This window comes from Sinohyriopsis cumingii, chromosome 12 (assembly GCF_028554795.1).
Source record: "Sinohyriopsis cumingii isolate HCF-2022 chromosome 12, ASM2855479v2, whole genome shotgun sequence".
In the NCBI taxonomy this organism is placed as follows: Eukaryota; Metazoa; Mollusca; class Bivalvia; order Unionida; family Unionidae; genus Sinohyriopsis; species Sinohyriopsis cumingii.
The window spans coordinates 11,446,295-11,457,199 of NC_142972.1; the positions used below are offsets into that span (position 1 = coordinate 11,446,295).

The following is a 10,905-nucleotide window of genomic DNA, read 5'->3' on the forward strand; positions in this document are numbered from 1 at the left end:
CATTTAAAATCAAAGTGAGTCCAAACTGAATTTTGCCTATTACTCAGAACAATGCAATGTATACAGCCTTTTCATTTTCCTGTTAAAATTAGAAAGACATTACGGGTAAATAGTGGCCATTATGAACTGCTATCAAGCCTGTGGTTGCTATTAAACTGACATTACAAAGATTTGATCATAAGTCAAAATTTATAACAATGAATGCAGGCGCTTCAGGTCAATGAAACCAAATTATTGCATCATTTCATTGCAAAGTTGTAGGAATAAAACAAAACAAAATGCAGGTATTTTAATGATGGTTGTAAGAGCTATCATTTTATAAGATCTATTCTTTATACATCAACCTCGGAGCTTGTGTGTCAAAAACTTACCAATTTTGGGAAGTATCACTATGGCCACCTCAGCATCTCTTTCTGAGAATCAATGATACTTGATTCCCATCAGAAAAAAGACAAGGATATTCCAAATGATTATTGAGTATAAGAACTGGTTCTCGCTTACTCTAAAACTGACACTGCCTGACTATACTAACCATGCATTTGAGAAGGTGCTATTTCATAATATCAACTAACAATCGGAATAAATGAAAATCATTCCATGTGCAGTCTAAATAACAATTAACTACTAAAATACAGATAGGAAAGAAATTGTACTGGTAGACAATGTGATAATGTAGTTCATCAATGTATACAGATATATAAATATATCAACAAACTATTTTTAGTGTAACCAGTACATGTTGGCAATTTGTCAAAATATGAATAATTCTGATAGACAAGATACCCTTCTATTGCAAGTTTTGCACAAGAATTGATATTAGGATAAACTTAAAGCATTTTAATCCATAATTTTACCATACAAGCACTGTGTGTGAAAATGTATAACATTTAATCCATAGTTTTACCATCATCATCATCTTTATTTCCTTCCATAGAAGATTACATGATATAAAAATAAACCATCTAAATACAATCAATAAATAAATAAAATAAAAATTTTAAATTTTTTTTAAATAATTAAAAAAAGTCATAATATAGAATACAAATTCTTACAGTATATCAATCAACAAAGTGTTCGTCAACTGCATAAGTTGCAAGTTTCAGTAACTTATTTGCAGAAGATAGCTGCACACTGCATGACAAAGTATGCTGCATACAGGACAAATAGCTTGGAGTTTTCTTTGTAGATTACACCTGTTGGTAATCTTTTACCTAGAAGATATTGTAGCTGCTCATCTTCTGCATTAAATAACATAATGAGCAGGCTCAGTGGAAAACTACTGTAATGTAATTTTGTTTACTGGATTTGATACTGACCAGAACAGACTTCAGTTCTGACTGATTTTTTTACAAAAAAATTATTTCGACGTAAACAATAAATAAATGAAAGACTGTATCTAGTTGCTGACCTTGATTCACAATCAGTGACAGTTTTGGTAAACAACTTTTTTTAGTTTTTATTTATTCTTTCTCAGAGTAAGAATAATTAAGTTGAGTCAAGGTCACAGCTGGTTGACATGATATTTATCATGTAACAAGCTTCCATTCCTTCCAGAAAGTTGAACTTTTGACCCCTATCCAGGAATTTGTTTTGCATTGTAGTCAGTTTTATATCTGATGTTATGATAAGAATTCTGTTAGTTGTGCCTTAACACTTGAGACGTCCAATTGTTTTATGTTGTGTCCAGTTTGGGCTGAGTTTTTTATTTTCTTCAAATTATTGAATTTAAAGTGTTTATTTTCCTTGGAAATACATAGTGTTCTGTTAATTCTTGGACAAATACATTCCCTGGAAATTATACAGAATTCAAAAACTGGAATAATATTTTCTGTGATTCAAAAAGGGACTGTTGACACATCAGTACAATGCTGACTATTACAGACGTCGTCGCCTTCCATCAAGATTTGAACTCACTTAGAACTTTTTGTTGATAGGACGTGTGGTTTTTAATTCTTGGATTATTTTTGGACCTAATTCGCAATACCGTAAGTTCCTTTGTCTCATTTTTCACACAGTATTTTAGGGAAATAATATATTTGTTTAATTTTACAAAGCTTGTTGTCTTCAGTCTTTACTGTTACATATTTCAAGAGCACAGACTCATAACAATATATATATATAATTCTTAATAGTTAATTGAATTATGTAAATACTATAAGCCTCTGCCTCTCTGTTATTGAATAAGGACATGATCTGCTTCCATTCTTTTATTGACTACAAGCATGTGTCATATCTAATAACCTGGACATGCTTTATGCCGTTGATCTATAAATAGTAAGATGAAGCAAAGGATACAATTTTTTCTTGGGCAATTTTTTAAATCCTTTTTATGGGGGCTTGGAAACATAAAAAAGAAATAAAGAATATAACTGAATGTTCATTAGTTTATAATAATAATTGGAATTCATCAAATCTTTAACTGAGTTGAGAAAAATTGATATCGTAAACATATTTTAAATGAGTTTTCTTCTTATTTTTGATCATTTAATGTTATACCATAAAAATAAAAACACAAAATTAATTAAAAAAATGAGGCAGAAGAATACTGTTATTGTTCTGAGTACAAGTCCAATAAAATAAACTGGCCACAATAATGGGACATCTGTTTGTTATATACTTATAAAATATGGTGTTGTTGTTGTTGTGGGGTTTAACGCCATTTTTCAGCACACGATAGGCTATGCATGGCGGCCAGTAATAATGGTGGAGGAGGAACCTGGGAAAACCCCAGGAAGAACCACTGACCCACGAGAAGCTACTGGCAGGCTTTCTCACATACCCACATTAGCCAAATCCATCTAAGGACAGAGGTGAGATTGCAGTGATCCGTAACGGAGAGCACTTTAGACCACTCTGCCCCCTATAAAATATGTATGCAGTTAATTGGAACAAGAGTTTGTTGCCTTAACTTTCTTTAACAGAATGTTTTTGTAACTATTAGATTAGTCAAGCATTGTCAGTAAAGTCTTAATTTCTACTTCTAACTCCTTAAACTGAATGGTGGAAACTTTGTAGTACTGACAATTTTTATTGGCAAATTCTGACCTATCTTGCGAATAAGATTTGCATATTTCATTGCTTAATTGCTCATTCTGTTTACAAAGCAATAACTTAATTCTGTAATTAATATGTAGCTGATAGGGTTTATACCCAAACTGTCAACTTTTTCTTGAACACTGTTATATAAATTTTTCACCAAGTCCATTACAATGACTTATCCCAAACGAGCCAAGATAACATTTTGGCCATGTGGAGAAAGCAAGGGAATGCCATAATAATAGTATTGTGCGAGGCCTGACAGAAATTGTTTCATTACAGCAGTAAATAACTGTAAAGAGAGACCTTTATGTTTCCTGATGAGACAAATGACTCTTACCAGTGTTGGGCCTGACACTGTAAAAGATAAAACCATCATCATCATACAGCTTCCCATCTTCACTATTACGTCTACTACCGGTACAATGATTTATTTGGTGACCAAGGGCTTGTTAATGCCAGTGATCCTTTTGAATTTGAGAGAATTTCTACTGTTTATGTGTACTTGCAAACAATGATAAGTTGATAGACAAATAATGACACTGAATCAATAAATAATGTCATGAAGCTTGCAATGGAGTGGAGACCACAAGCTAACCAAGAGATGACATTAAAATAGTATAATTCATAATGTTCACAGCAAGCTAAACAATTTAAATAGCAATATTCAGTTTTAAATAGCACAACCAATTTTAACAACCAAATTGTGATTTATTGCTAACAAACAATCTATTATGCATAGGATACAGGAATCAAAGGATTAAGCTGTATGTTGACCAAAATCCATTTCCTCGTGTAGGGGTTGGGAACCAGGTTAGCAATCTGACTTGAATCAGATTATTTCAGTCTCATCTCTAAGGCATTTACTTACTGCCATACATATAGTCTTTTCTGTTCTGGCTGCATGGGGACCATGCAATAGTCTTTTCAAAAGTTAGTTAAAGGCAATCATGCGAATATACACTTCCTATTATTAACACATATATTAATAATATTTCACAAACTAAAACAATTTTTAAAAAAAAATATTATAATAACCCAATATAAATATACATGTACTTTTAAGATATCAAAATGATGCATTTGAGTATACTGGAGTAAAAACATAAACACATAATTTCTTGTTGGCACATCCAAGATATTTTGCATAGTACATTCTCGAATCATATCAGATGTAAAAGTAAATGTAACTAAAATTTTAGTATCTTGAATTGCTATTCTTACAATCCCCAAAATCTTGCACATTTAGAACCCAACATTTCGTCCGCTTAATATTTGCAAAGCCTTGTTTTGTGGTGGTTCGGGCATCGCAATTCACATAGTTACATACCAGCAGATAATAGTCAAACGTCGCTTCTAAATGACAGTGCATCACTTTCGTTAATGTGAGAAATATTCAAATGACAATGGGTGCAGTGGACAGATATGTCACACCACCCGGGGTTATGCATCATCAACAGCTTGTTGACAACATACAGTAGACTTACCGTTTGTCTTTTGGCTTGTAACATTCCAATTTTTAAAATACCATGTCAGTGATTCTAAATATATTGAAGCAATGGATTATTACTGATGATTTCCTTTCAGGGAGTTAAAACTACGTTTCATGACAGTTGATAGTATATCTTCTATTTACGATAGCGACATTTGATTCATTGCCTACATATTACGTGAACAACTTCCTGAACAATTGAAACATTATAGAACCAGACTAGTTACAAGTCACTTCCGGGACTTTTATTTCACATCACGAACAATAACACGAAACTTTGAGCCTATAGTATTTGTGTTGACATGGAAAATTCTGGAGTGGTCGACAGGTTTTTCTCGATGGTCTTTATCGACCTTCGGATTTTAACACAAAATCCTTTAAAAAATTTAAGTCGTGTAGGAAACCAGTAGATTAAAATATTTGGTTGCCAGATCTTGAGGCCCTTTTGAAGTTCAGCCATATAGACGGTTCGGCCGTTCTCAAGTTTGACCCTAAAGTTCGTTTGATTGTTTATTTTTCGATGTTGTTGGAGACAGATCCTATTTATAAGTGGTTTCTTTTTATTTGTTGGCGAACTTGTACTAAGTCATCATGAATGACGGCAGTAGTATATGATGGCACTTGTGTTTCAATCGGGTTTTAATATTACCACCTCACAGTGCCATATTTATCAAATGAGTAAGGAGTCAATGGGAAATTAACATGACATAGTGACATTTACTTTAAAGGCAAATTAATATTATAAGTTATATTGACATTTTTCGAATAGAGGATCAAAGGAAATTATGTGGTCAGTTCGTATTTAACATATACCTACTATTTGTTATGCTTATTTAATTTGCATTGTTTGTTAGTTATTTGTTTAAAAAAAATTATATGCTAGGATAATTTTATTATGGACTTTACCCTGTCAAAAAAGGTTTAGTTTCTTCTTGACCTGAATCATTGATTTGAATATATATATATATATATATATATATATATATATATATATATATATATATATATATATATATATATATATATATATATATATAATAAACAACTAATACATAGCCAAGATTTTCTCCATGAGGATGGGTTTACTATTAAGATTATTATTAATAGAAGCAAACATATTTTTTACGAGTATAGGCTCTAATAAACTCTAACACAGAAAGAGGGAAACAACAAATTTAACAAATAATTTATCTTCAGTATAATAAGCTCAAAACTGAGAATGCTCTCTCAAAGCATCTCTATTAAAACTAACAAATGTGCGTAATGGAAAAACCGGAATTGCGAAATCGAAAGTGGGGGTCACGTGATCGTGTTTACACCAACAATGACCCTGACGACAACCAGTCATTTTACTCCAAGAAATGAAAAATAAAAAAAAATGTTTACATCTTAAATCATGTAGTCCCAGCATGACCTTGGAAACAACCAATCAATTTAAAATAAAATAGAACTTGTTTATGAAAGTAGCTACAAGTTCTGAAACAAGGTCAGAATTTAGATCAACACCTGGTGTTTATAAACTAACAGTTAAGGTCAAACAGGTTTCTGAAAAGGTATCATCTCTAGTGAATAAATTTGCTTTATAATAACATATAATAGAATAAAACATTTAAAACTGACAAACAATTAAATTAAAATAAATATGAATTAAATCAGATATACGTAACAATTTATTTGGGTCTAGATCTAGGTTATAAGAAATCCCCATTAAATATACATGGCATACCTGATGTATTCCCTTTCTCTATTATAATTTTAATATGATCTTCTAATTATAACTAAGATCTTAGCTTGTAAAATTGGATCCTTCAGGGATGAAATTATTTTTTTAGGTACTATTTTTATTATTATTATAGAAAATGCTAATTGTGACATGAGGTCAAGTAGATGACTATACAATCTTATCTGTCTAGAAACTTTTGCTGTAAGATCTGAGCAGAATTGTTAAAAAATGACTTTTGTATCGAGTAGTTCATTTGGGTTGGAAGTTTATTTATTCATTCAAAGTATTTGTTCACTGGAAATACAATGTCATCATTTAAAAATAATATTCTTGGACATATATATTTGAGGTTACAGTGAAATTTCAAATAAGGATATATTTCTAAGTATATTATTGTTATCAAACAAAAGGCTTTTGGCACAACACCTCAAGGGTAACTATAGGCACACGAATACTTCGGATTTAATTTGGATTTCCACTAAAGTTTATTCAGAATTTTAACAATTTGGACTTGTCTCTGTAATTGTAGGATTGTTTGAGATTTAATTCGCAATACCATATGTTACTTTTCTTTCATTTTTATTTCGTATGATAGGGAAATACGTTATTTGCTGAATTTTTCAAAGCTCGTTCCTTCTCGCTCTTTTCTATTGCTTATTTTAAGACTACCAAGTCGTAACACTGACCAGTATATATACCAACTGCCTAGCACCACTATCTACTGACCCGTATATACACTAACTGCCTAGCACCACTATCTACTGACCAGTATATACACCAACTGCCTAGTACCACTATCTACTGACCAACAACTACACCTTTACTGACAAATACCAAAATAACTAAACAAAATGCTGTTTGATACTGCTGATCGCTATATTGTTATTAAAATACAAATCCATTTCGTTGAACAACGAAATTGAAGTTGTTGACGGGAGATGCTCTCACATGGGCCCCTGGATTGATGTTGTCCGTCTGATAACAGTGAGCTTCAGGTAAAAGCAGCTGTTATTTAGAATTATGTAATCGTCTGTTTGTCGCGTGATTTCAAATTGAAAAAGGCTAAGGTAGTGAAAAACGGCATATGATGAAATTCGACTCACTGGAGAGTTTGCGTCGTAATTATTGTGGCATGGCGAATAAATATAGTTATATCTTCTAATACTCGCAATAATCTCGGTACATCATTTTGCTTGTTTAGTAATACAAAAAGTCGAGGCCTCTAACAGTATTAGTTCTATGATGGAGGGGGGGGGGGAGGGCAGCATAGAGTAATTATATCGGCGCCAATAAGCGGGAAGCATAAAGGCGAAAAAGGGAAATTATACCGTATATTGGTCAATAGGCTTAAAATAGAAATGTTATTATAGGGACAAACGTGTTTATGGGAACAAAAGTGTTTATTTGGACACGGGAAATGTAATATTAAAATGGTGAAGAGAAATTTAAGCTGTTCGTCTGTTAAGCGTCTGGCGTAGAGGAAAAGGTGGAGAGTATCGTGGGAGGCGCCCCCCGATGTCTCAGGTGGGCTCCAATCGGTCCATGATCGTTTTTGATTTTAGTTGACAAAAGTAAAACAAATTGGGTCTTGCACTCCTATTTAGATTATATTATAAATGTTGAATACAAACTCTGTGCCACAATATTCAGAGATTAGTTATAGAGTGGTTAAAAAGGTTAGAAATTTTAGTTTTTTGTCCAAGGTTGAGATACTTATTTTATCCTGAATATGTAAGCATATGTACCTATAGTTTATCTTATTGCTTCGCTAATGTAAGGGAGTGTTTTGGGCAATCAGATGCTGCATTGTACAGTAGGGCCCCGATGGTCTGGGTGTAGGACCACCTTTGAAATTCAGGTCCTGTCAAAGAACTATGTATCTAAATAACCAATTATCCCTACCTTGTGTAGCTGGGCCTGTTGGTCTGGGTTTAGGACCACGTTAGAGTGGATACGTTTTTACAGTAGAGAAAGAATATCCTTATTGTTATCATTTAGTGCCTATTTATCATTTCTTCAATATCAGGGGTCTTTAAGTAATAAGGTGCTGCATTGTGCAGTGGAGCCCTAATGGCCTGGGCTTCGAACCACGTTATATGCTTAATTTTGTGTGGGCCAGGTAAATGAGTTTCGTCTAATTTTCAGATAGCCGCCTTGTGTGGCTGTACACGATGGTCTGGGCTTAGGACGACCTTCTATTATATAAGTTTTATGTATGGGGTCCATGAGTTTGACTTTTATGGTGTTCCCTCCTTGGATATCTCGATGGGTGCAGTCACCATGAAAAGAAGTAAGATTTTATTTTCTAGAGAATTATTCCTATAGTAGGATAGAGATGCATGCAAAATATAATACAATAGAATAGCAGAAGTATAAGACTATATAATTAAAGGTTGAAGAAGTTAATGGGGAAGGGGTGGTTGGCATTGATTTGTTATTGAGTCGTGTTTTAGTAGTTGTTTAAGGTCTAATTTGCCTTTTTGTTGTTTTGAATCCTGTTTCAGGTTATGGATTATTCGATCAGGGCTTTCTCTTTATCGGGGTAGAATTACTTCTGCCGATGAGGACGGAGATTGGCCAACATCCTGGGAACCATGTCTTTGAGATGGACTGCTATAATCAATCCCCCACCCCAATGCTGAAAACCTTTCCTCTCCTGTTCTAGACTGATGTGACCAATTGTCAGTTAAATGTGTGATGCGAGTTTGTAATTTAGTTCTGCTCTCAGTTTGATGTAATTCTGCTTTGACTGGGGTGCATATTAAGTTGTTTTGACTGTCTCTTTAAAGGAGTGCAATTGCTCCCACCGATGAGGACGGGAATTGGCTTACACCCTGACCACCATTTTCCCGGGGGGGGGGGGGAGGGGCGGAATGATATTACCAGTCGTCTCCCCAATTGCCTCTAGCCTATTTTCTCCTGTTCCAGGCAGATTTGGAAAGCTGGTTGCATGGGTCACTAGCCGAGATTAAATGGTTCCTCTCAGGTGTGTCAGATAGGGCAGTTGAGACCTACTTGTGTTATACATGGTATAAATCTTCTAAAACTGCTGACAAATAGTGTTGTACAAGTTTTGATTCTATTGATGACTTTCAGGCATCCAGGCTTGCCAGCTTTGCGGGGAGAATGTTTCTATTACTTGTTTTTACAAGTCGTATTGTTTGACTTGTGCCCTTCATTCGTGCTGTCCCTTTCCCCATGTCAGATGATTAAATATGTTTATCATGAGAATGACACTTAAAGGTCAAAAGTGTTTATAGGGTCAACGTAAACAAACAGAGGCAATACTTATACAACACAAAGACAATAATTTTGTGCAATAATAGAAGAACATTTTTTTTATAAAAAAAAAATGACAGGTATCTGAAAAGGGCCGTTGTGGCTTGTTAACCGATCACAGTTAACATACGCGAGAGCGTGCTGGAAATTCTTCTCTTCCTTAAACATCGTCGCACAGCGGGACTTTACATCAAGACGCTATTCAGACACCCTTGACTTTCCACATAAATCTTTCTTTTCCAAATAGCCGTACATGTAACCTTCGCAATAGTCCACATTGGGTAGTCAAGGCTGAACAGCATCCCCGAAATTAGGGTAGACGAGTCAACGTTTGTCCACATCTTGTCATGAGAAGATGCGAAACCATTGGACAAGCCATTGGTATTTGTAGTCTACGTTTGACATGTTTCACCAATCTAAAACTGTGCTACAAAATTCAGATAGAATAAAGAGTCTCTCTTCCAATCAGAAAAGAGCTGCGTGTGACGTCGCATGCAAAATATAGGTGTGCCAACATTCGTGCGCAGTGAATCGATGCAACATAGTTTGAGTATGGCGGAAGCTAAGATGACGATTTATTGGGGCGCGCTTGGGGAGGAGACAAGGAGTGATGACATGGAGCTACTAAAACAGCCGCAACCATACTTCCAGAAGAGAAATGATTTTAATTGGGATTTAGTAAATTTTCTTTCCTTTTTGCAAGAATTTGTACTGGTAACAGTACCTTCGCTGCCTTCTTCTTCCTCACCTAGGGTAGCTGATTTTAGACAGACAGAAGGAAGAACTAAAGAAATTATTATGTTAACAGAAAGAAGCAGAGCAAGCCTTTGTCATTCAACAACAACAGCAAGAAGAGGAAAGAGGAAAACGAGAGGAAGAAGAGGAGAGAAGGACGGTGCAAGACAAACGTTGACGGTGCTACTAGACATTTTGGATGAGTTAAAGTATCTGAGACAAATCTTTCAGACTTCAACTCGACTCGAGAGAAAAAGACCCTTACGTATCAAACATTCCAACACAACTATCATCACCTCTACACTTACTATCATTGATCGACCATCAGCAGCAACAACTACCATATCAGCCACATTAACAGGAGTAAGGCTTGGCCGCTGCAAGGGCAAAAGGCAGATAAAGCTAATCGTGTTCATCCATGAGTTTGTTAAAAACAAAACTCACTCAACAGTCCTTTTAAGGACCATCCATCACTCTAGAAAAGAGGTACTACTCAAAGACTGCCAGATCATGTCAAACTTAAATCCCTTTTCCCATCATGATTGAATATGTTGCTAGTGTGAGTGCGTGCGTGTAGGCCCCTATTATACAAATCAAGATCATGAGCCACTTACGTTTTCGTTTGGTATATTTATTTAAA

The 10,905-nt window shown here is 34.6% G+C and overlaps 1 protein-coding gene across 4 annotated transcripts in view; it reads right to left on the reverse strand.

The window, feature by feature from the left end:
- Positions 1-4,709, reverse strand: part of LOC149786006 (protein DOP1A-like) — a 153,045-nt gene extending 148,336 nt beyond the window's left edge. For all 4 annotated transcript variants that reach the window (XR_016424855.1, XM_089976295.1, XM_089976294.1 and 1 more), the window contains exon 1: positions 4,524-4,709. The gene's annotated coding sequence lies outside the window, so the exon portion shown is untranslated. The remainder of the gene's footprint in view (positions 1-4,523) is intronic.
- Between the last annotated feature and the right edge of the window lie 6,196 nt (positions 4,710-10,905).